This window comes from Sorex araneus, chromosome 7 (genome assembly GCF_027595985.1).
Source record: "Sorex araneus isolate mSorAra2 chromosome 7, mSorAra2.pri, whole genome shotgun sequence".
NCBI lineage: Eukaryota > Metazoa > Chordata > Mammalia > Eulipotyphla > Soricidae > Sorex > Sorex araneus.
In genome coordinates, this window is record NC_073308.1 from 62989808 (window position 1) to 63012329 (window position 22522).

The following is a 22522-nucleotide window of genomic DNA, read 5'->3' on the forward strand; positions in this document are numbered from 1 at the left end:
GGGATGACTGGATAACATGCTGTCCATGCTGGCTGTGAGAGAGACTGTGGCCCTGGTGCCCAGAGACTCTCCCCTTCCTTCAGTGTCTCCGTGCCCTGGGGGCTGACCTCTGTCCACGCATCACTGGAGCCCCTGCGTTTACGACTTCAGCTGCAGTCTGAGGCAGGTGCATGAGGTCAGCAGAGCTCCTTGTCTTGGCACCCCCTGCAGGGTCTCCTGGACTGTCTCCTGGGCGCAGCATGGCTGCCACTCTGCAGATTTGCGCTTACTGTACTCCGCCTGTGAGTACCTGCTCTTCACTCTTGCACAGCAGGGGTGGGAATAGCACCCAGAGCGACGGTGCTGGAGGGCCTCTTACCTTGCAGAACTTGGTCACACCTTTGCAAATGGGTGCTTGAAAGACCCTTCTGTTCAGCCAATTAAGTGAGCTGTTGCATTCTTGTTGGGACCCTAATAAAGTCATGTGTTTTCACTGGGACGGATGTACCTTATCAAACACCTCTAAAGACCTGGAATAGATGAGCACAGCTCTCAGAAGACAGGCTCATCCCCTGGGAATGGTCAGGGAGGGTGAGCAATTAGATAAGAGAATGGTAAACAGGAGACAGAGCAAGCAACCATGCAGGTGATTTACATCAGCTGAAGTAAATTTGCTAGCCACGCGCCCCCTCCCTCCAAGCTTCCCTTTTATTATGGCTGTGGTGCTCCCATATCTTCTTATGGTAGGATTGCTGGAGATCACATATTTTCTTTCGGTTCTGAGGATCCCAGAACACAGGGAGTGTGTGTGTGTGTGTGTGGGGCGGGGGGGTTGAAGGGTTCAAGGAATAAAATTCAAGCCTCACACATGGGATGCAAGTACTTGATCACTGACTCATCCCCAGGTGCCCCTAAAATGAATTCTAAAGCTGTATCTTCATAGCATACATACATGAATCCATCAACAGTTTTTATTCTCCTAGGTGAATTAGTCTTAATTGTAGAAGGGTTTAATGTGCGGCCAGAGCGATAGTACAGTGGGTAGAGCATTTGCCTTGCATGTGGCTTACCCATGTTCTATCCCTGGCATCCCATATGGTCCCCTGAGCACCGCCAGGAGTAATTCCTGATTGAAGAGCCAGGAGTAACCCCTGAGCATCACTGGGAGTGACCCAAAAAGACAAAAAAAAAGGCGTTTAATGTTTCAAACACTTAGATCTTTTATGTTCTCTTTATAAGTGTAGCCAATGACAGAGCAACCTAGACAATAATCTTTGTTCCCAAAGATCAACAATCAAGAAACCCAAGAGATAGTTCCAAGGATGATCCTGGAAGGTCTGTGTTCCCCTTACCCTACCTCATAGTCCCCGTGCATTACTGGAACCACAGAGCCAGTCCTGAGCACCTGAGTGTAACTCGGAAGCCTTCCACACTCTAAAAAGAGAACTCAGCAATTAGATAGTTACCCACATCAAAAAGTCATAGAATTGGAAAGTGAAGTTGGCTTATCAGAGACTGAGAGCAGGGAAAATGGGATGTGTTGGTTGAAGGGTACAATCCCCCAGCTATGAATATCTCCAGGAATCTAGTGTACCGCATAGAGATTTCAGTTAATAATTCCGTGAGATACTTGAATTCTGCCAAGAGACTAGGTCTTACTTACTGTTATCTCAAAGAAATAATTGTTACAGAGATATTAGCTAACACTAGATATTAGCTAACACTAGCCTGGTTTGCATATTGCAGATATGTAGCATATCAAATCAACAATTTATTCTTTTTGAAGTCACACAGATATACATTTATACCTAAATAAAGCTGGGAAAGGGAAGCATCTCTAATGTTATTTTCTAGAAGCTTTATGAGGTTACCTTTCTCCTTTAGGTCTACAAACTCTTTGGAATTTATGTATGGTATTGTAATTAATATACTATGACATTTTTATTGGTAGGGTGAATACTCAGTAATGCTAAAGGCTTACTCCTGGCTCTGTATTCAGGGATCACTCCTGGTGGGCTTAGGGGCCCATATGAAGTGTAGGCACTCTACCCAGATCAATTTCTTCAAGGCAAGCACCCTACCCACTATACTGGTCCCTATTGTGGCATTCTTGTGGCTGATATTGTATTTAAGAATTTTGCCTTTAAAATCATGAAAAAGATTTGCCTGTTGATTTTGGTTTTTTTTTCAATTGACTTCCTGAAATTTTTTAATTTCAGGAAGATTGGTAATCTTCCTGAAATAGCTTGAGTTTGGTGTCCAAGAATGTGGTGAAAATGATCATAATTTGCACGTGTGAAGCCCTGGGTTTGCTCCCCAACTAATTCCTGTAGCATCACCAGATAGACCTCTAGTAGCCCCCAAGCACTGCTGGCAATGGCTCCACAAAACAGTTTTATAATTGAAAAAAACATACAAAAAAACAATGCAAGTAGCAGAGGATAGCTCAAGTGGTAGAGCACATGTCAGGCATGTTCAACCCTGAGTTCAGTGTTTAGCCCAGCAAGGTCCCCTAAGTAGCCACATCTGTGACCTCGGAGACCAAGGACTACAGGGCCAATCACTGAACATTGGGCTCACAAGAATTGAAAAAAAATAAGCATGCAGTTCACCTGTATATTTCACTCTGGGAAACTCTTAAATTAGACATTAATTTCTTGAATGGAATAGTTCATATTTTCTTTTGTTGTATCAGTAGCTAAGGATAAATATTTACTTATATCAGTTGGATACCCAGTGTACATTCTGATATTGTTCAAAGGGCTTTTCTCTCAGCCTCTGCTCCTTCTCCCTGGACCATCTTTAATATAAACTAGGTAACCTTATGCTTATGGAAGTTTTGATTACTTTTCACGATGCTTGTGCTCTCACAATGGATGAACTTCAGTGTAATGTAGCTTGCTATAATCATTTTATGTGGGGCTAGAGGTATATTAGGGTAGGGAAAGCACTGCCCTTGCACACAGCTGACCCGGGTTTGATCCCTGGATCCCGCACGCTCCCCCCAAACACTCCCCCCCAAACACCGCTAGCAGTGATTCCTAAGTGCAGAGCCAGGAACAAGGAACCCTGAGCTCCCCACAAATTTTCATTTTATGTTTGTTCTATTTATTTAAATTTCCAATCTCTCCAGTTCCACCCATTATAACAATTGAAAATATATATATCTAGCAATTCCCTGTTGAGTACTGCAGAGGATGGAATACAGGTCTAAGACGTGGTTGTTACTATCAAGAAACTTGTACTTCTAGTGAGGACATGAACTGGAAAGGCATTTTTAAAAGACCACTGAACAGTATCAGTAGAATCATCCATGTACTAATGGCACAAGTCAGGTCAGATTACAAAGTTAATAATATCATTAGGATACAACTGTGAAACCTAAGCGTTCGTACTGTCTGCTTGAAAAACAGTTTGGAGGTATTTCATTGGACACTCGCACACTGTGCTATTTTGTCTTATGACTCTTTTTTATCCTCCACTCTGATTTTTTTGTCTCTGTCAACCTACCTTGACAGGCTTAAGCTAATTTTGATAGTAAGCATGTCTTCATCTGCTTATGCTCCTTTCCAATAAGTACAGGCAGAGGCGCTGTGGAGGCAGAGGGGAGAGAGCAAAGGACGTTAATACAGGGTGAACTTACAAGCCAGAAACTGTGGTAGCTGACGGGAAAGGCAGCCTACCGGGAACTCGGGGAAATAGTGGAGGCATAGGGTTCAGAGTTATTCCATCTGAGAGATGAGCAGCTGGAATATTTATAAACCAACGCATCCTTTCCAATCAATCATTTGTTGAGGACTATTCCTGGAAAGTGTTAATTCTCTGGTATCTGTAACCTTCACGCAGGAAGGTAGAGGGTCTCTGGCAGCCCCAAAGAAACCCTCAGCAAGAAGTGAGTGCTATGAAGTACAAGTGGGCTCTCTCACAGGCCGTGCCTGCCACCCTTGTGAAATACTATCCCGTTAACATATTGTGGAATTCTCTCTCATAATATTATTTGAGATCTTGTTGCTTTGATGTTCATGAGTGAGAACGACCTGTTGATCCTTTTCTTGAAATGACCCAGTAATTGGCCATTGCTGATATTTCTTCCTTAAACTTGGGGAATGTTTTTTTTGAGCCAAGATAATGCTTTCTGAGATTTTAAAAGAGTAATTGTGTTTCTTCAATAGAACTAGTTAGACTTTGGTTTCTTGAATGAGTCTGATCAATTGTGGTCTTAAATGTACTTATTTGTTCTGATTACTTCAATCTTCAAATTTATCATCATAAAATTTTTTCTTCAGTATCCATGTTTATGTGAGAGAAAATTTTTTATATTCTTGAACAGTCCACTTTACATCTTGGGATAGATAACTTCAGTATCATTCAGACCCACCCAAGATTAAATATTAACCTTGTATTTGCATAACTTCAGAAAGCAAAGAGAGGTTCTAACATGAAGTTCTGCCTCCACTAACTTAAAACTCCACTATGAATAACTTTGAGAATCATGTTGTCTTAATTAAAAAATAAATATTAGGGGCCAGAGCACTAAGACAGCAGGTAGGACTCTTGCTTTACCCATGGCCATCGGGGTGCAATCTCCAGTATCACTTATGCTTCCCTTGAAGTAGTGATTCCTAGTGAGCTCTGCCAGGTGTGACCCAAAACACACAAAAATAGATAATACTTATTCTAATTAAAAGAAATTTATACTTAAAACATCCTTAAAGAGAGATATTTTTGTTTTATTCTTTAATCGCCATGAATTGCAAAGTTATTCATGATTGGGTTTCAGACATACACTTAAAGAGATTTTTTTTAAATCTATATAAAAATGCATATCAATTGAATGTAAAGTGCCTTCATTGTGTGAAATGCTATGTATATTCTTGTGGGGGTGGGGGAGGAGAGGGGACAGAGGAAGTATGTTGTGTGATACAGGATGCACCTGACTTACAAACAGCCCTTCTGTATAATCAACTCTTTGGGGTTTTTTGTTTTTGTTTTGTTTTGATTTTTTTTGGCTTACATAAAGTCAAACTGTTAAGATATTCTGGGGGAAATAAAAACACTAGCTACTTTTCAGTGAAATTCTCTCATGCAAAGCATAATTAACTTCCACCTACCTAGAAGAAAAGGCACAAGTTGGAAGCACACAAAAAAATAACTGGAGGCTCAAGAGTGCAACCCTGAGATCACATCAAAGCAAGAAATTTTCATTTGCGTTATCAGACTGGAAAGGTTAGATGAAACCCTAAGAGAAGAATTTCACATCCTGGAAGAAGGTGGAGGGAGAAAAAGTCAAGATGAGAGAGAGGAGAGGGAAAATGCCACCAAAATGGGAAAGATGAGAGAAAAGGAATGACCCAGAGTGATAATAACAGGTCAAAGAAAGAATTGATCAACCAAACACAACTTGAATATTGGTCTAATTGTGATTGCTCGCTTCCTGGGTGACAGTGAGAAAGCTTTTCTAATGAAGGAGTGAATGTTAGTACAGAACTATGTAATCAGAAAATGCAGGTAGAGGCCAGAGCAATAGTATGGTGGGTAGGGAGTTGGCCTTGCACTAAACCGACCCAGGTTTGATCCCCGACATCCCATATGGTCCCCTGAGCACCAGCAGGAGTAATTCCTGAGTGCAGAACCAGGAGTAACCCCTGAGCACCGCCGAGTGTGATCCAAAAAGCCAAAAAGTAAATGTAGATAATAGATTCTTTCACTACTTTTCAAGAAATGCTATGACTGAACAGCTGTGGAACCAACTAGTGAAGAGATTTTGAAAATGTACCTGTCAAAAGAGAGAAGAAAGTTCTAGACTGCAGTCTCCCCAGTCAGGGCTGGAGGAGGAGGACACGCAGTTATGAAAAGCCTAGAACCCAGCAACCAAGAACATCACAGCCCAAATTATACCCCCCTCTTCCTTGAACCTGATATTTAAAGTCTCATGAAGTTTTTGTTTGCTTGGGGCCTTCTTATTTGGTGCTGGGGAGGGGGGAGAGGAGAGGGGGCAAGAAGAAACACCCAGAGGTGCTTGGGACTTACTCCCGACTCTGCACTCAGGCTGGCTGGGAAACCATATGAAGTGCAGCTGATCAAACCTGGGTCTGCTGTATTGGGTCCCCCATCAGGGTTTATATTAAGAGAAAGCATTGCTTTCTTATGGACCTTGTACTAACTAAATTGACTTACAAATTCTATAGTAAGAGAGGAAAGAAAACAGCAATTCTCAAAGAAGGTATCACACTATTGTTTTACTATGTTTGCAAGGAACAGAGGAGTGATTCCACGACACTTATCCAGATGACCCCCTGGTCCTTCACTGTCTTCAATGACCCTGCAAACTTCAGTGATTTCTTCAAGTCTCAAAGACACAGGGCCAGCTTGATTCCAGAATCTCTGCAAATGCTTTGATTCTTTTCAAGATTCTGACCCTGAAATTATTGCCCAAGTCTGCACCATACAGAGTTTTGAAAGACTTCTTGGTTTGGGTGGGGCGGGGGGGAATACTATTTCTTGGAAACTTGTGATATCTTCAAAGAAAATCTGGGTGGTTCTGTTTGCTTGTTTGTTTCTTGGTTTTAGTGGAAGGAAAGAGCTAGGCTCACAAAAGGGCTTGCCATCTCTTCAATAAAATATACTTTGCTTGTTACTGCAGAGTAACCTCCCCACATGAGACAAGTGTGAAAACCCCCGTGAGCATGGGGGGGGGGACTCACTAATATTTGCTAATGGTGTATTAAGTGCAGAACATGCATCCGTTTAACCAGTTGAATCCAGTGTCTCAGAGTACGCTCACATTCAGCTCTCCCTGTATTCCTTCTCTAGAATAGAGATTTGCCTTTGGCTCCTGCAACAGAGATGCTGAGCTCTTGGAATCCATGCTATCTACGTAGGAAGGGACACAGATAACAGGAGAACTGACTCCTCTGCAAGATTTAGCTGAATCCCTGGGCACATCTTAGTGATTCTGGCACTCCCTTCTCTCTTAGCTAAAGAAAATGGAGATTCGTTTTTCTAATCCGTGGTTCCTATCAGTTAACTGAAAAACAGTCCCCTCCAACTGAATGTTCATTTTAAAATGAAATGAGTGGGTGACTCTTTCCCGTGACTATGATTTCGCTTTTTTGAGAACAAACCAAAAATCCTGGGTCTACTGAGTTACATTGTCAGTGTTGTAGCATTGTTGATTTAGAAGGGATTTTTCAATTGTTCTGACCCAGACTCCTGTCTTTACTGATAGGAAACGAAGAACCAGGAGCTTGTCCCTAGTGCCCAAAGTCACAGTTACTGCATGGTTATGAACTGAACTCTAGTTAGTCTACCAGACCTAACTTTTCTTGAATCAATGAACAACCAGGTTCCTTTATTCCCCTTCTCCTTCCTTCCTTCCTTCCTTCCTTCCTTCCTTCCTTCCTTCCTTCCTTCCTTCCTTCCTTCCTTCCTTCCTTCCTTCCTTCCTTCCTTCCTCCCTCCCTCCCTCCCTCCCTCCCTTTCTTCCTTCCTTCCTTCCTTCCTTCCTTCCTTCCTTCCTTCCTTCCTTCCTTCCTTCCTTCCTTCCTTCCTTCCTTCCTTCATTTCTTCCTTCCCTCCTTCCACCCTCTTTCAACCCTCCCTCCCTCCTTCCTTCCTTCCTTCCTTCCTTCCTTCCTTCCTTCCTTCCTTCCTTCCTTCCTTCCTTCCTTCCTTCCTTCCTTCCTTCCTCCCTCCCTCCTTTCCACCCTCCCTTCCTCCCTCCCTCCTTCCTGCTCTTTTTCCTTCCTCCCTTCTTCCCTCACTTCCTTTCTCCATTCCTTTCTCCCTCTCCTCCCTCCCTCCCTCCCCCTTCCTCCCTTCCTCCCCCCTCCCTCCCCCTTCCTCCCTTCCTTCCTCCCTTTCTTCCTTCCTTCCTCCCTCCTTTCCACTCTTCCTTCCTTCCTTTCTCCCTCCCTCCCTCCCTTCCTTCCTTTCCCTCTTCCTCCCTCCCTCTCTCCCTTCCTTCCTTCCTCCCTCCTTTCCACCGTCCCTTCTTTCCGCTCTTTTCCTTCCTCCCTTCTTCCCTCACTTCCTTTCTCCATTCCTTTCTCCCTCTCCTCCATCCCTCCCTCTCCCTCCTCCTTCCTCCCTCCCTTCCTTCCTTCCTCCCTCCTTTCCACTCTCCCTTCCTTTCTCCCTCCCTCCCTTCCTTCCTTTCCCTCTTCCTCTCTCCCTGTCTCCCTTCCTTCCTTCCTCCCTCCTTTCCACCCTCCCTTTCTCCCTCCCTCCTTTCCGCTTTTTCCTTCCTCCCTTCTTCCCTCACTTCCTTTCTCCATTCCTCTCTCACTCTTCCTTTCTCCCTCCCTCCCTCCCTCCCTCCCTCCCTCCCTCCCTTCCTTCCTTCCTTCCTCCCTTCCTTCCTTCCTTCCTTCCTTCCTCCCTTCCTCCCTTCCTCCCTTCCTTCCTATCTTTCTTTTCTTTTGAATTGAATAAGAATTGAAGGCAAAAATCTAAAAATTGCTTACTCTAGCCCAGCACTCTGTCTACCCCTCTAGGCAATTTTAAGAAGCTTTCAACAGTTAACTTTCAACTAAAACTTGTCTTTCAGGTTCTCAGCCTAGCTAGACACAAACTCAATATTTGTTGTTGTTGTTTGTAATTTAAAATAACTCCTAAAGCATTTTACATTTTTTTGAACTTTAGGAAACTCTGTCTGCATTATCCATCTTAACCTTGGTTTCCTGTACCGGACTGATTATAACACAGCCATTCAAATCAGATAAAATGCATCTTGGAAGCAGTCAGTGAAGTTTTCTGATGCAAATCATTGAAATTTAGCATGTCTTTATGCCTCCTGATTTATTTTAACACATTAGATAGAATTTTAACTTAGCCTTTATACTAACAGAATTGTAAAATTAAAATATGAATTTTGAATATTAATCTAGTTTTGGATAACTGATACCCAAAGGGAAGTGAAGGGAAGTGAATTGACCTATATTACAAGGTCATTCCGAGGTTTAACTTACGATGGAGCCAGCACTAGAACCTACCATGTTTGCTGGGTTAATGACCAATTGAATGGCTTATTCTTATTTGTCTTTTCTGTCTTAAAGTTTCCAAAGTAAACTTTTCTCTTGAGTCCCTCTCTCTTAATCATTTTTTAAAATTATTATCTTTACTTGGAGGATGGGAAGAAAAGAGGGTGTTTTGATTCTGTCTTCCTTTCTGGGGTTGCTCTTTTCTTTAATCTGTGGCCCTTTGCTGCAGTTGTCCTGCTAAACAAACCTCAAGGTCCTTTTCTGATATCATCAAAGAAGAAAAGAGGCAGTATCTTGAACTTATGAAGCAGGTTTCCTTCCTGAATGGCACAAACCATCAGTGCTTGTAAAAGTAGCTACGTCCAGAAATCTTGCACACAATTCCTCAAAAACTGGAACATAATGAGAAAAGGTAGAAAAGGGCTCAATTTTCATGTTTCATCTTTTTCCGAGACTGTAGCTCCCATCTCAAACAAAGAGCATAATTTTGTCTATTCAATAACCTCCTCTTAGTCAACCCTAAGCCTCAGCCTACCCCTCTCCACTCTGTGACTCCCCCCACCACACACACACACACACACACACACACACACACACACACACACACTTCCCTTGGTGCTCCCTTGGGTCTGCATATGAATTATGTGCAAGACCTATTGCTTTTGTTTCTGAAATCTGTCCTCATCCCTGTCTGTGGGGGTGGAGTTTCAACAGCATTGTCCTCTTCAGAAGCTAATCAACTCTTATTTAGAGTTCTAGATTCTTCTACTGACCTCTAAATGTCTCCCTACCTCTATCGTGGTCCTACTGAAATATTTCCAGTATGTCCATCTTACCTGAATGCCTTACAAAATGAGAAAATGGTCAGGTCATTTTATAACACTCTCGGTCTTCTTGAGTTCTAAACCAACTCCAATTCCTCAGTTTACCCCCATCTTTTCTTATTCTTCATCTTCCTTGCAGGTTCCATATACTCTGTCAATCCCCTAATTATTATGTCCTTCTCTCTTCTCCATATAAAATGCCTCCACTGCCAAATGCATTTACTGACTAATCCTTCACAAAGTTGTATCTCCAAGACTAATTCATCTCTCATGCCTTATAGTTAAATATCTACAGTTGCTCTCTTCAATCTAAAACCCACAAACCACAGGGTGCTATTCGAATTCAATATGAAATTAATTAAAATGGGAGATAATTAAAAATTCAATTTAACTTCACACTTTGCCACTTTAGCTAGTGATTAAACACATCGGACAATTTCATCAATGCAGAACATTCTATTGGTTAGTACATAGCCTAAAAACTTAAAACACCTTCATTTTCTCATATATATATATATACACATATATATGTATCAGCCTTCTCTTCAACATGAATTTTCTCTCCTATCTACTTCATATCAACTCAACTGCTATTAACTTAGTTACTATAAGCTTTGCAGTAGTAGATTGATTTCTCTACTTACATTTCTAATCCAATTCCATTCATTTAGTAGGATGCAATCAAGGGTCTCTTTCTAAAAGAGAAAGAGCAGTAGCACAACTTGTAGTCTGGTTGTGCTATTCTAGTAAAAAGTCTATACAGTTTGGGGACTGGAGTGATAGCATAGCAGGTAAGGTGTTTTCCTTGAGTGTGGCTAACCCGGGTTCGATTTCCAACATCCCATATAGTCCCCCGAGCACCGCAGGGAGTATTTCCTGAGTGCATGAGCCAGAAATAACCCCTGAGTATCACTGGGTGTGACCCCCAAAAACAAAAACGTCTATAGAATTAGTCAGTTGATATAAGATGATCACATAATTTATGTAAACCAAGAAGTCTTGTTTTAAACAGATGATATGATTAATATCTCCTTTTTTGCTAGGAAAGAAACAAAACTAGACTCTCTGAAATAAATAAGCATTATAGTCTCCCTGGACTGGAGCCATAGCACAGTGGGTAGGGCGTTTGCCTTGCATGTGGCCGACCCGAATTTGATTCCTCCATCCCTCTCAAACCACCCAGCAAGCTACCTAGAGTTTCCCACCTGCATGGCTGAGCCTGTCAAGCTACCCGTGGCATATTTGACATGCCAAAACAGTAACAACAAGTCTCACAATGGAGACATTACTGGTGTCCACTCGAGGAAATCAAAGAACAGAAGGACAGTATTACAGTGCTATATAATCTCCCTACATAGAATCTAAAGATCTTAGCATAGTTTAGGAGATTTTATATGATCTGGCTCCATCTCCCTCTCCATCTCTATAGAACTAGTTGCTATTCACCAAATATTCTGTGTTATGCTTTAGCAAATTTTCTTATTCTTATTCCTGTGCCTAGATTTCCTTACTCCGTTTGACATGACTGTTCAAGATAGAATTTTAAAAGATGCATACAAAGACCACATATTCCATTATTCAATTTTTTCTGCTTATAAAATCTTATGTGATTTTTAGAAATTTGGGGGAAACATAAAATCATTTTAAAAATCACAAAAGTATCCACATTCCTACCGCTCAAAGACAATCACTTGATCTTTCATTGTACATTTTTATCTATCTGTGGATACAATTTTCTTTCCAAAAGTTTGTGTCTTTGGCATGCATCTCCCATCCCAACTGGTTCCTCCAGCCATCATTTTCTTAGTGATCCCTTCTCTATTCCATCTGCCTTTTCCCCTCTGCTCATGAAGCAGTCTTCCAGCTATGGGGCAATCCCCCTGGCCATTGTATCTACCATCCTTGGGATGCATGCCGAAAGTAGATAATGGACCAAACATGATGACTTCTCAGTGTCTGTGTTGCAAGCTATAATGCCCAAAATTAGAGAGAGAGTACGGGGAATATTGTCTGCCTTAGAGGCAGGGAGAGGGTGGGAAAGGGGAGATATACCCGGGATATTGGTGGTGGGGAATGTGCACTGGTGGAGGGATGGGTGTTTGATCTTTGTGAGATTGTAACCCAAACATGAAAGCTTGTAACTATCTCACGGTGATTCGATAAAATTAAAAAAAAAAGTTTGTGTTTTGCACTTTGCAACAAGATTTTTTTTATCATATTTGTACTAACTTGTAATAAATAAGAGTTAGTATCTGCAATTTAATCACCGGTTATTAATTCATTACATAAAGATACCATGGTTCTGGAGGAAAGTTGACACAGGTGGTGGAACTGGTGTTAGAACATTATATGCCTAAAACCCAACTATCAATGTTTGTGAATAACAGTTCTTTCATTCATTTTTTAAAAACATGCCATTATACAACTAGCTAATCATGGATTGTTTAGTATTTGAAATTTATATGATAATTTAATATGTTTTCTTAAAATAAAAGCAATTTATGTTCACAGTAAACTTTTGAAAGAAATACAAAGATGTATCACATTCTAAAAATGACTTGTATAATATTTAAAGGGTAAGTTATTGTGAAAGTTTTCTCAGTTTACCATTAAGTTTTGGAAATATTTCACTATTGCACGTGTAGAAATAAAGGCATACAAATATTACATAAAGGTAGCTTATTCAGTTTTTTTATTGAATACTGCCACTAGGTTAAATTTTTCTAAGTACATACATGTTAAACACATTTTTAAATTACTTTTTATGTATGTAACAGCATTCCAGAAATTCATCCATAAACAGAAAGGTGGAATGTAGCATTCATGAACATTCCACTGCATTTTTAATCACAGATAAAACAAAGATCTTCTTTTTTAAATATTATGCAAAATTTATGACCTGGGAATTTTTGAAAATTGAAATTATTTCTCCCAGAGATGGAAGATTTAACTATGCCCGTTTGAAACTAAACTTGTGGCTCTAAGAAACATAAACAGGATTATCATAGGTAATCATCATTCGGCATTTTAGCAAGTGAAAGGTAGACTTGTGAATATATGAATATCAGGACACATGCCAAAACACTACCATAATTTTATTACTCGCTGCTGTTCTGCTAATTTTAAAATGACTCCACTCAATCTCAATTAAAATTTTAATATGCTGCATCTTGATACTGTTTGGCAGGATGGGGACACAAATGTATTCCCATGTTCTCTGCACACTTGCCTACATGAGAAAATGAATATCTCCCTTAGAAATAGAGATCAAAATCATTTCAAAATTTAGCATAAAGAATGACATAAAGGAGGATATATAGCATCTCTGTAATATTAGTAAGCAACTTGACTTTGAGGGGAGTCCTTCGGAGCTATAAAAATATCCAAAATTCTTCTCTATTCCAGGCCCTAAGCAAATACAGTGTAAAGCCGAGAGCTTGTGTTAGAGAAAACACGGCTTCCAAAGACTGGCAAAATTTCAATGAACTCACACCAGCATGTAAGTCAAACAGCTACCACGTTTGCATCAGAAACCTAGGGGCACCCTGAGCTAGGTCTTAGAAAGAGCATTAACTTACTAGTGGCTGGTGTCTGGGTATGCCTGGGACCAGCAGCTCCTGGTGAGTGTAGCCTGTAGGCTTCTCACACTTGAGCAAGCTGCTTCTGGGAATGAACTGTGCCAGCAAATACCTAGCGTGTCTTTGGCCAAGGAAGGAAAGCACGCAAAGGTGAATCGCTCACAACAAAGCTGAGGCAGAATGAGAGGGAGCTCGTCATTTCAGGGGACAAAACCCTTGGGTGTCTATTAGCCAATCAATACTGTGGCAGATGTTCATCTGGGCAAGAAAACATATACTAACCCTGATGGTTAGCCCAAATCAATTCACATAAATTATTTTGCCTCAGTGTTTTCTAAGGCTGGAGCCATAGCACAGGGGTAGGGCGTTCGCCTTACACGCAGCCAACCCGTGTTCAATTCCTCTGCTCCTCACGGAGAGCCTGACAAGCTACTGAGAGTATCTCACCCGCATGGCAGAGCCTGGCAAGCTACCCATGGCATATTTGATATGCCAAAAACAGTAACAATAAGTCTCACAATGAGAGATGTGACTGGTGCCCACTCGAACCAATCGATGAGCAATGGGATGACAGTGACAGTGACAGTGTTGTCTAATTGAGGTCATTTTAGACGACCATTATATTGACAGGAGTGATCCAAAGCAACTTGGGCTGTGGGTGTGAGTCCCCAGGTCCCCAGACCTTTCACACAATAGAAGCAGGAGGTGTAGATGGTGATAGCAGAGCTGACACCAGTTGGCTACTGAGATTAGACATGCAGCTGTCCTGACCCCAGAGGGTAGGCTTCTGTGATGTGCACTTTTCACCCTGAAATGTATAATTATTCTCTTGAAGAGGATATACTCATAACCATTTTTTCTAATCCATTAATACGCCATTCTCTTATGAATATTATTCACGAAAATGCAATGTTTTGCTGCCAGAGATGTAAATGTTGTAACAAAGCAAACATTGTTATAGATCAATTCCATTTCCCACTGGCTTCAAGTTGGGTCCATGAGATTTTTAACATGAACAGTCAGGGATCACTGCAGGCATTAAAAAATGGTGTCATACTTACTAATGCTACTTTGCTGTGGTACAGGGCTTCACAGGATGTAAGTTCTTGCATGTATGAGTTCATTTCATGCTCTCAATAACCTGGTAAGGAAGACAGGAGTAATTACCTTGCACGGAGCAATGAGAAAAGGAGCCTAGACCAGAGTGGGACCACAAAAAAGCAAGCTGTTTCGGGGGGTGTTCAGGACCCCTTGACTGCTGTATGTTCACATTTTTCTGACTTGAAATCTATCCCCTTACCTCTGTCATAGAAACTGGATTATAACCATATTTGCTCTAAATTAAGAATGTTTCTAGAAAAGTTTCTAAATGTATGTTTCTTCTATATTTTCTTCTGTGGACATTTAGATAAGATTTATATGGTTATATATATGGTTATATATATGTATGTATATATATATATATATATGTCCCTCTCAAAAAGCCCGGAAAGCTACTGAGAGTATCTTGCCTGCATGGCAGAGCCTGGCAAGCTCCCTGTGGCGTATTCGATATGCCAAAAACAGTAACAAGTCGTCTCACAATGGAGACGTTACTGGTGCCTGCTCAAGCAAATCAATGAACAACAGGATGACAGTGTTACAGTGCTATATGTGTGTGTGTGTGTGTATATATATATACATATATATAAATTCAGAATAAATGTCTACATACATTTTATACATAATAATATATTTGAATATGTATTTATATGTAATGATATATGGACCATATGCTTAAAATAATACACATGTGTAAATATATAACATATACATACATATATATGTATATAACACATGTATAATTATGTAATAATTACCTGATAATTGCAGGAGTTGCCTAATTCTCTATTGTAGACAGAGCTACATTTCTCTGGCAATTAGGAAGAATTAGGAAGAATTGGAGGGAGGACCCTCAGTTGTATTCTGATGGGAAGAAACATAGAAGGAATATTCCTGTGATTGACATTGCAAGCGCCATCGGCTTTAATATTACGGCAGCGGGCACCACATTCTGAAGTCACTTCTTACACTGGAGACAATGGACAGCATAGCTTCCAACCTCCAAGCTCAGACATTGGGCTGCTGAAAATTTTATTCAAATAAACTTCTCCTGTAGCAAGGTCAAATGTGAAGCTTCTTTTCACTTCTATATGTCTCCTGCTTTAAGTAAAACAAGGGACCTGGTCTTAAGTCAGTAAGAATCGGTTCAATCAGAGGAAAGTTGATCATACCAAAATAAAATCCAAAAAGCAGCTCGGTATAAAATGTGAAAACATAACAGAAGTGAAAGTGAGATTCATCTCAGATTACCTGTATTTCCAAATCTTTTAGGAATCATTTTTACTGAATTCCAAAATCTTAAGAAATATTGAACAGTATTTATCAATGCATCATCCTTGGGGCTTATATCTGGTTGTTTTTTTTTTTTTTGCTTTTTTTTGGGGGGGTCACACCTGGCGATGCACAGGGGTTACTCCTGGCTCTGCACTCAGGAATTACCCCTGGCGGTGCTCAGAGACCATATGGGATGCTGGGAATCGAACCTGGGTCGGCTGCATGCAAGGCAAATGCCCTACCCGCTGTGCTATCACTCCAGCCCCTATATCTGGTTGTTTTATTTGGCTCTTTAGGGAAGCAGTTTTACACAATTATGTCAAAACATTGATTTAGCCTTTCTCAAGAGAGGCAAGCACTTGACTTCTTGTCACTTAAGGGATTTTATGTTTTCAACAGGATCTAAATATCAAGAGCAATGGGCAACTATTCTTGGCTTTCTAAGTGTCTTTATTTTCCTTTTGACACCCTTTTCAGGCACATCTAGACAAGTCAAATTACATTGGCCATGTTAGAAGGAAACTAAAACTTCAACCATAGAGTTCTCCACTTGATGGAAATCTTTTCATGCTCAGTAAAAGTAGAAATTGAATATGGTTATCTTTGAGATCTAATTGTAAGTAAAACAGGTACATCAAAACCAAGTTAGAGGTAGTAACATATCGAGCAAAGAGGCAATGACTGTGAGCTTCAAGATGTGAATGAGATTAGAGTGAAGACAAGAGAAGTTGACAAAGAGAGCTCAGGGTGAATTAAATGCCACAACTCTCATTAGTCAGTACGTAGGACAATAAATAGTGTGTCTGTTAGATTTCATTTTGAAATAAAAAAAGAACGTATTGAGGAGAGACCATAAATTTTAATTATCAATTAGATACATAAATGTTACTCTTAATGAGTTCACACTTCTCCAAGAAAATAAACACTCCAAGATGATGTTTAATTATCTGCTAACTAGTAATAATGTCGAATTGTTAAGCAGCAAAAAAATAGATTCCCTGAAATGCTGTACCAGGGCCTCGTATGTATCAATATTTTTGAAGACTCTTCTTTGAACCAATGAGAATATACTTTATTATTTTTAATTCTAAATGTAATCAGAAATCTGGACTCACAGAGGAGTTAGGGAGATTAACTATTTAAGGAGTCTCAACTTTACATTCACTAGGCAAGGGAATGATCGTGTGCTCCCAAAAAGGTATTGAAAGTATGTCTCCATAAGGAAAATGTTTGCCATATGAGATATAAAGAAACATAGTAAGGGAATAATAATGGTCAAAGGCAAAAAAAACCAGAGACCTAGCCTATAGAACAAAGTTTATCAGGAAGGTGGGTGGAGCAGGGATGCGATGGGATCCTAGGACAAGGATGGAAAGAAGTAGACAGACACTCTACTGGTGTGTGTGATGTTGGAACGTCATGTGTACAAAATCTTATCATGAACAGTATTGTGAATCAGCGTGTTTCAAAGGGGAAAATGCATTTGTAATCCTAAAAAAAACAAAATTCAACAATCAAATGGTTGTGTTATATTTTTATTTTTTATTATTATATTTGTATTTTCTTCAAGTAACTGCTTGGGGATTTGACATAGCACTTATTGATAACAACTATGTATGATTTTCTTCTTACTAGAACAGATAACTACCGGGCTCTTCCACAAAACAGTATGATTTTATGTGGATAGTATAATTCCCTTATTGGTTGAGTTCACCAGTGTATACTCACCTTTCATCACTCAGGACATAATAAAGTTTCAAAAACAAATTAGTAGAATAAATGAGTGAAATGTACTGTATGTTGATCTGGTTTCTATGATACCAGACATCTCCATACTCCTTCAAACTATGCTTGTTGAAAGAAACACCGTGTATAAAGAGAGATAAAGCTGGATTCCCATATAGACCAGTCTCCAAAGGAACTGAGCTCAGGTCTTCATATAGAAAAGGAAACTTGTAACACCACCTTGGCTTGGCTGTCATATAGATTACAGATAATGCATTTATGGGCACACATTCACATGCACACACCCCAGGACAATATCTGATAAATAGTCCACGCAAAATAAAGTAAAATTATTTTTACCATCTATCAACTAGGTCAATCCACTAAAGCAAGTTAGAAATAAAAGTCCAAACCCAAGTCTTTGTGAGTGCTCATGAATGACAAAAAGCAGTCTAGGAAGAATTAGTTATTTGCTGAGAAGACAAAAATTAGTGCTGCTCGGAAGAATGGGGTTCTTTCCAAATTCCTATTGAAAGATACGAGAGTGGATTTCACTGAATAAGCTAGTTCTCTGCTCTGTTTCTCATTCCTCTATTTTTAATTGCACACTAATTTGTCATAACAACATTATGTTTTCTTAGGCCCCACAAAACTAAATATCTGTAGATTAGTTACTGTAATCTCTTAATGTTTCTTAACCTCATATTTTTATAGCTCTTCCATCTTCAAAACAAAAAATGAGAAATGCTAGTCCATGAATCAGTCCTCCGAACAATTATAATATATATCCACTAAGATTATCAAGAACAATGGCTGAACTGGATTGTGTCAACTTGAGTCGTTGCTGTTATGTATCACTTCCACTTTTCAGAGTTTAATTAAGAGCTAAACAATGCTTGGGGGGGAAATGCTCCCTCACCTTATCAGAACACTAAAAAAACTTAGTCTGTGCCCACAGTAAGGTGCGATACTGTTAGGCAGTGAGAGTTCTGCCACTTCTCACAGAGACCTCAAATCACACTCTTTCTTTTAGCAAATTAAAATGATTCTGGTTGCTGGAGAACATCTGGAAAATGCTTTGGCTCATCTACTTCTGAGTTCTTGGCTCTCCAGTTTCCTTCTCTGTCTGCTCCCCACACACCTCCTCCCTTCCTAACTGCCTTCTCTACCATCGTGGCATGGGATGAGCCCACTTCTTAAGTCACTTAGGCCCTAGCCCCATGGGCATGGTTAGGGACCTGAGCCATTGGCCTATTATCCATCTATAATAAAATTCACAATCCATCCATGGACACTGTGAACAGTGGTGCCCCAGAATTTGAGACAGACCGAATCCCGTCTTGCATATGCCATGCTTCGTTCCTAGGAGGTTGCTATATCTGTATCTTAATGAGTATCACCTTTTCTCTAGGTTATAAAATGATTCCATGACTGTGAAAACTCAAGTACCCTACAAATATTGGTTTCTTGTAGGATGCTTACCAAATGATCTCTTTTGGCCCTAGGCTGGCTGGCTTTGACATAGCAGGAGTTGATCGCCATTCAGGAGGAGAGCCACAACGTCAGGGAACTCAAGTCCATAGAATTAAAGTATCTTGGTTGGTTCAGGCTGATAACAAGATGCCATTAGCTGGGCAGCTGCAATAATACACATTGAATTTCTCACAGTTCTAGAGACAGGGAGGTCCCAATTGGGGTACCAACTATATCTGTTTCTAGGGAGAATCTTCTTTCTAGTGTATGATGGCCACTTTCTTGTGGGCTCTTCACGTAATGGAGAGAAAGAGCCCTGGATACTCCGAGTACACAGATTCTGTCCTGGGAATCCACTGTCATGACATTATTTAAACTTTACCTCCTAAGGGCTTCAAATTTTAATTCTATTACATTGGCTACTAGGGTTTCAGCATATGTATTTCCAGGTGAATGATCACTTTTCTTTCATAGCACAAGGAGTATGTTTAGCTTTCCCAGAAAAGAATAAATGCTCTGCACCAGGAGCCTGGTAGATAATTTTAATTCAGGCTCTATATTTCACTTTTCCTGGGAAAGAAAATTAGTGAATAGGTATGAAAATACACACCATGCTTTGCAATTTACATGCATTATTTTTGACCATAAAGTATTATAGCTAAGTATACTTTATAATACCATAAAGTATTATAGGTAAGTATAATACTTACCTCACTTGGTTTTCCTTGGTTTTGCAGACAAGAACTCAGAGACGCTGAGTGACTTCATAGCACACCTAATATTCTAGAGCTACTAAATTATAGACCCAGATTTTGACCAAGTTCTCCTTCCAAAGTTCCCTCCTTCCCAATTCAATCTTCTATTGGGTCATCTTATTTCATTTGAGTGGTCACTTCAAGGGCTTTGATAGGTCCCACTGAACCTAAGAAGTGTTTAGGGCTATAGGTAATGAGAATTTAAGCCTGTTAATGGACCTGAGAGATGATCAATTAGAGTCATTCAAAATAGATGAACCCATATGCCCAGGAACAGATTGTGAGTGTACCAAGATATCAAGGTTCTTTGCTTCAGGCTGTGGGAAGATTGAACCAGTTTGCTATACAAATTAGACCTTTTTGGTATGTCCCTATTGAAAGTGTTTGGGAAATTGCAATAAATAAACAAGGTGGCCACTTATAACAGAGAAAGTGCTTTGGAGTTTGAAACTATTGAATTTATATTTTTCAGAGCATGTTATAATTCTGGAAATGAGTTCGATTCCCAGTAAAAGGCCATAGCATATTTCATACATTTTACAGCTTAGACAGTTGGAGTAATACATGTATTGTAGGGAAAGATATCAATTGAGCCAAAAAAAAGCAAAATGCTTTTGGACCACCCCTGGGTAACTGTATTTATATGAATATTTATTTAAATTTGCTACATTTTAAGACTTTATTCAGCAAACCAAGGCACATATGTCAAGCTCACCTTCCACTGCTGACCAACATCAATTTTAATTATGAGGTGCATCAAAAAGTTCTCTTTTCTTCCTTCTGATTCAATAATTCTGTAAAGCTCAGTACTTTGTAAAAAATATGCAAAGTGGCAATTGCCAAATACACTCATGGATCTAGGTAATGTTTAAAAACTTATCAACAGTGCTCATCTTTGAAATATTATGATTAAAGCGTCCTGGGCAAATTGCTAAGTTGGTAATTCCTTCTGATTTGGAGGTCAGCTTCTAGATTTGGTAGGCAGAACCTGTCCTTGACATTCTTCTTGAAACTGAGCTGTGGAAGACAACCATGATTCCAACAATGCCCTTCTTCACATGCTATCTACCGGTGATGGAAGAAGACTAAAAGAGGAAGGAGAAAACTTCAGAAACATAGCAACCTGTGGGCTGTGCTTCATCCCTCATCAATCCACAGGAGCAGAAGCCACTTGAAGGGACATGTGCCTCAAACATCCAATTCTTGCAAGAAAAAGGCAGAAATTATTAAGTGACTGTGACTCTCCCACGTTGCTGCAGTCTAGGATAAATCCATAGGTTCTCTTTTCATGCAAAGGAAACCAAAAGATTCCCAGTATCTCTCTGTAGTCTTCTGACAATGTATACTGGTGATTGTGACCAGGCACTGACCAGTAAAATGTCTCAGATTTGTTTCATATTCAAAGTTAAGAGGAAAGTAGAACAATAAAGCTATTCATTTTATTGGGGTTTTTTTTGTCTTTGTTTTTGTTTTCTTTTTCTTTCTGGGTCACACCCAGTGATGCACAAGGGTCACTCCTGGCTCTGCACTCAAGAATTTACTCCTGGCGGTGCTCAGGGAACTATATGGGATGCTGGTATCAAACTCGGGTCGGCCTCATGCAAGGCAAACACCCTACCCGCTGTGCTATCACTCCAGCCCCAAAGCTATTCATTTTAATTATTAATCACAGATCGCATCTTCTCTTAAATAAACTTCACTATTAAGATGAATAGATCTGAGAAACTCGTGTAAAAAATAGGGATTCTGGTTGATAATGTTTTGCATAATTGTGATTTGCTAAGAGAAGAAAACTAAGCTATTCTCATCAAAATCCAAACCAACCAACAAACAAACAAGATAAATATGTTGGACGATGGATATGATATGTTAATTAACTAGATGGCTGAATTGTTTCACAACATATACATATTAAATAACCATAAAATGCATTCTAAATGCCTCATAATTTTATATGTTAATTATACCTCAATAAAGCTGAACATCTGAAGTGTGCACTATAATATTCACAGTGAATTAATATTTAAAAATAATTTGAGACTGGATGCAGCTATCTTTTTTAGAACTATCAAAGCAAAGTAATAACTCATAGATATAACCATAAAAATATTTTCCCCCAAAAATCAAATTATCATCTCATGTTACTTGTCATTTGAAAAATTATAAATTTGGGAAAGAGACTATAACTTCACGGGCTGGAGCTCCTGCCTTGCAACCAAATGTCAGCCTTGGAGCCACATGGTCCCTGTAGTACTGCTGAGTGTGGCCCTGGTGGCTGCCAGCACTGCTCAGAATTAAAATACCTGGGTCTATGTGGCCAGGTGTCCCCAGGAGTGGCCCCTTGGCCCTCTGAGTACTTCTTGAGCCCTCCCTTAGAAATGAGAAAATTTATTGGAGGCTAAGGCTTGCTGTCTTGTCATACTTTTATAGACTTCAAAATAAAGGTAAGGGGGCCAGACCTATAGCACAGCAGGTAGGGCATTTGCCTTGCATGTGGCTGACCAGGGTTCGATCCCCAGCATTCCAGTATGATCCCCTGAGCACCACCAGGAGTAATTCTTGAAGGCAGAGTCAGGAATAAACCCTGCTCACTGCTGTGTGTGACCCAGAAAGCAAAATATAAATAAATAAATAGATAGATAGATAAATAAATAAATAAATAAATAAATAAAAATAGACAAGTTCTCTTTATATAAACATAAAAATATCCTTTCTTTACAATATTTTCCCATCTACCTATTGATTTTATTATGTAAAATGCAATAAATTTTTGAATAAAGTGACCATATATATATGTATATGTATATATATATATATGTATATAATCCTTT

General features: G+C 39.8%; 1 long non-coding RNA gene across 5 annotated transcripts in view; it reads right to left on the reverse strand.

Annotated features, from left to right (window-relative positions):
• Positions 1 to 1194: 1194 nt before the first annotated feature.
• LOC129406433 (uncharacterized) overlaps positions 1195 to 22522 on the reverse strand; it is a 66055-nt gene continuing 44727 nt past the window's right edge. For 2 of the 5 annotated variants that reach the window (XR_008631000.1, XR_008631002.1), the window contains 4 exons: positions 18946 to 19101; positions 14424 to 14503; positions 3490 to 3570; positions 1195 to 1413 (listed from right to left, as the gene is read on the reverse strand). This is a non-coding gene — a long non-coding RNA (uncharacterized LOC129406433). Of the gene's footprint in view, positions 1414 to 3489; positions 3571 to 12476; positions 14171 to 14423; positions 14504 to 18945; positions 19102 to 22522 lie in introns of those variants that run through there. The other 3 variants (XR_008631004.1, XR_008631001.1, XR_008631005.1) reach the window with 3 other exon arrangements.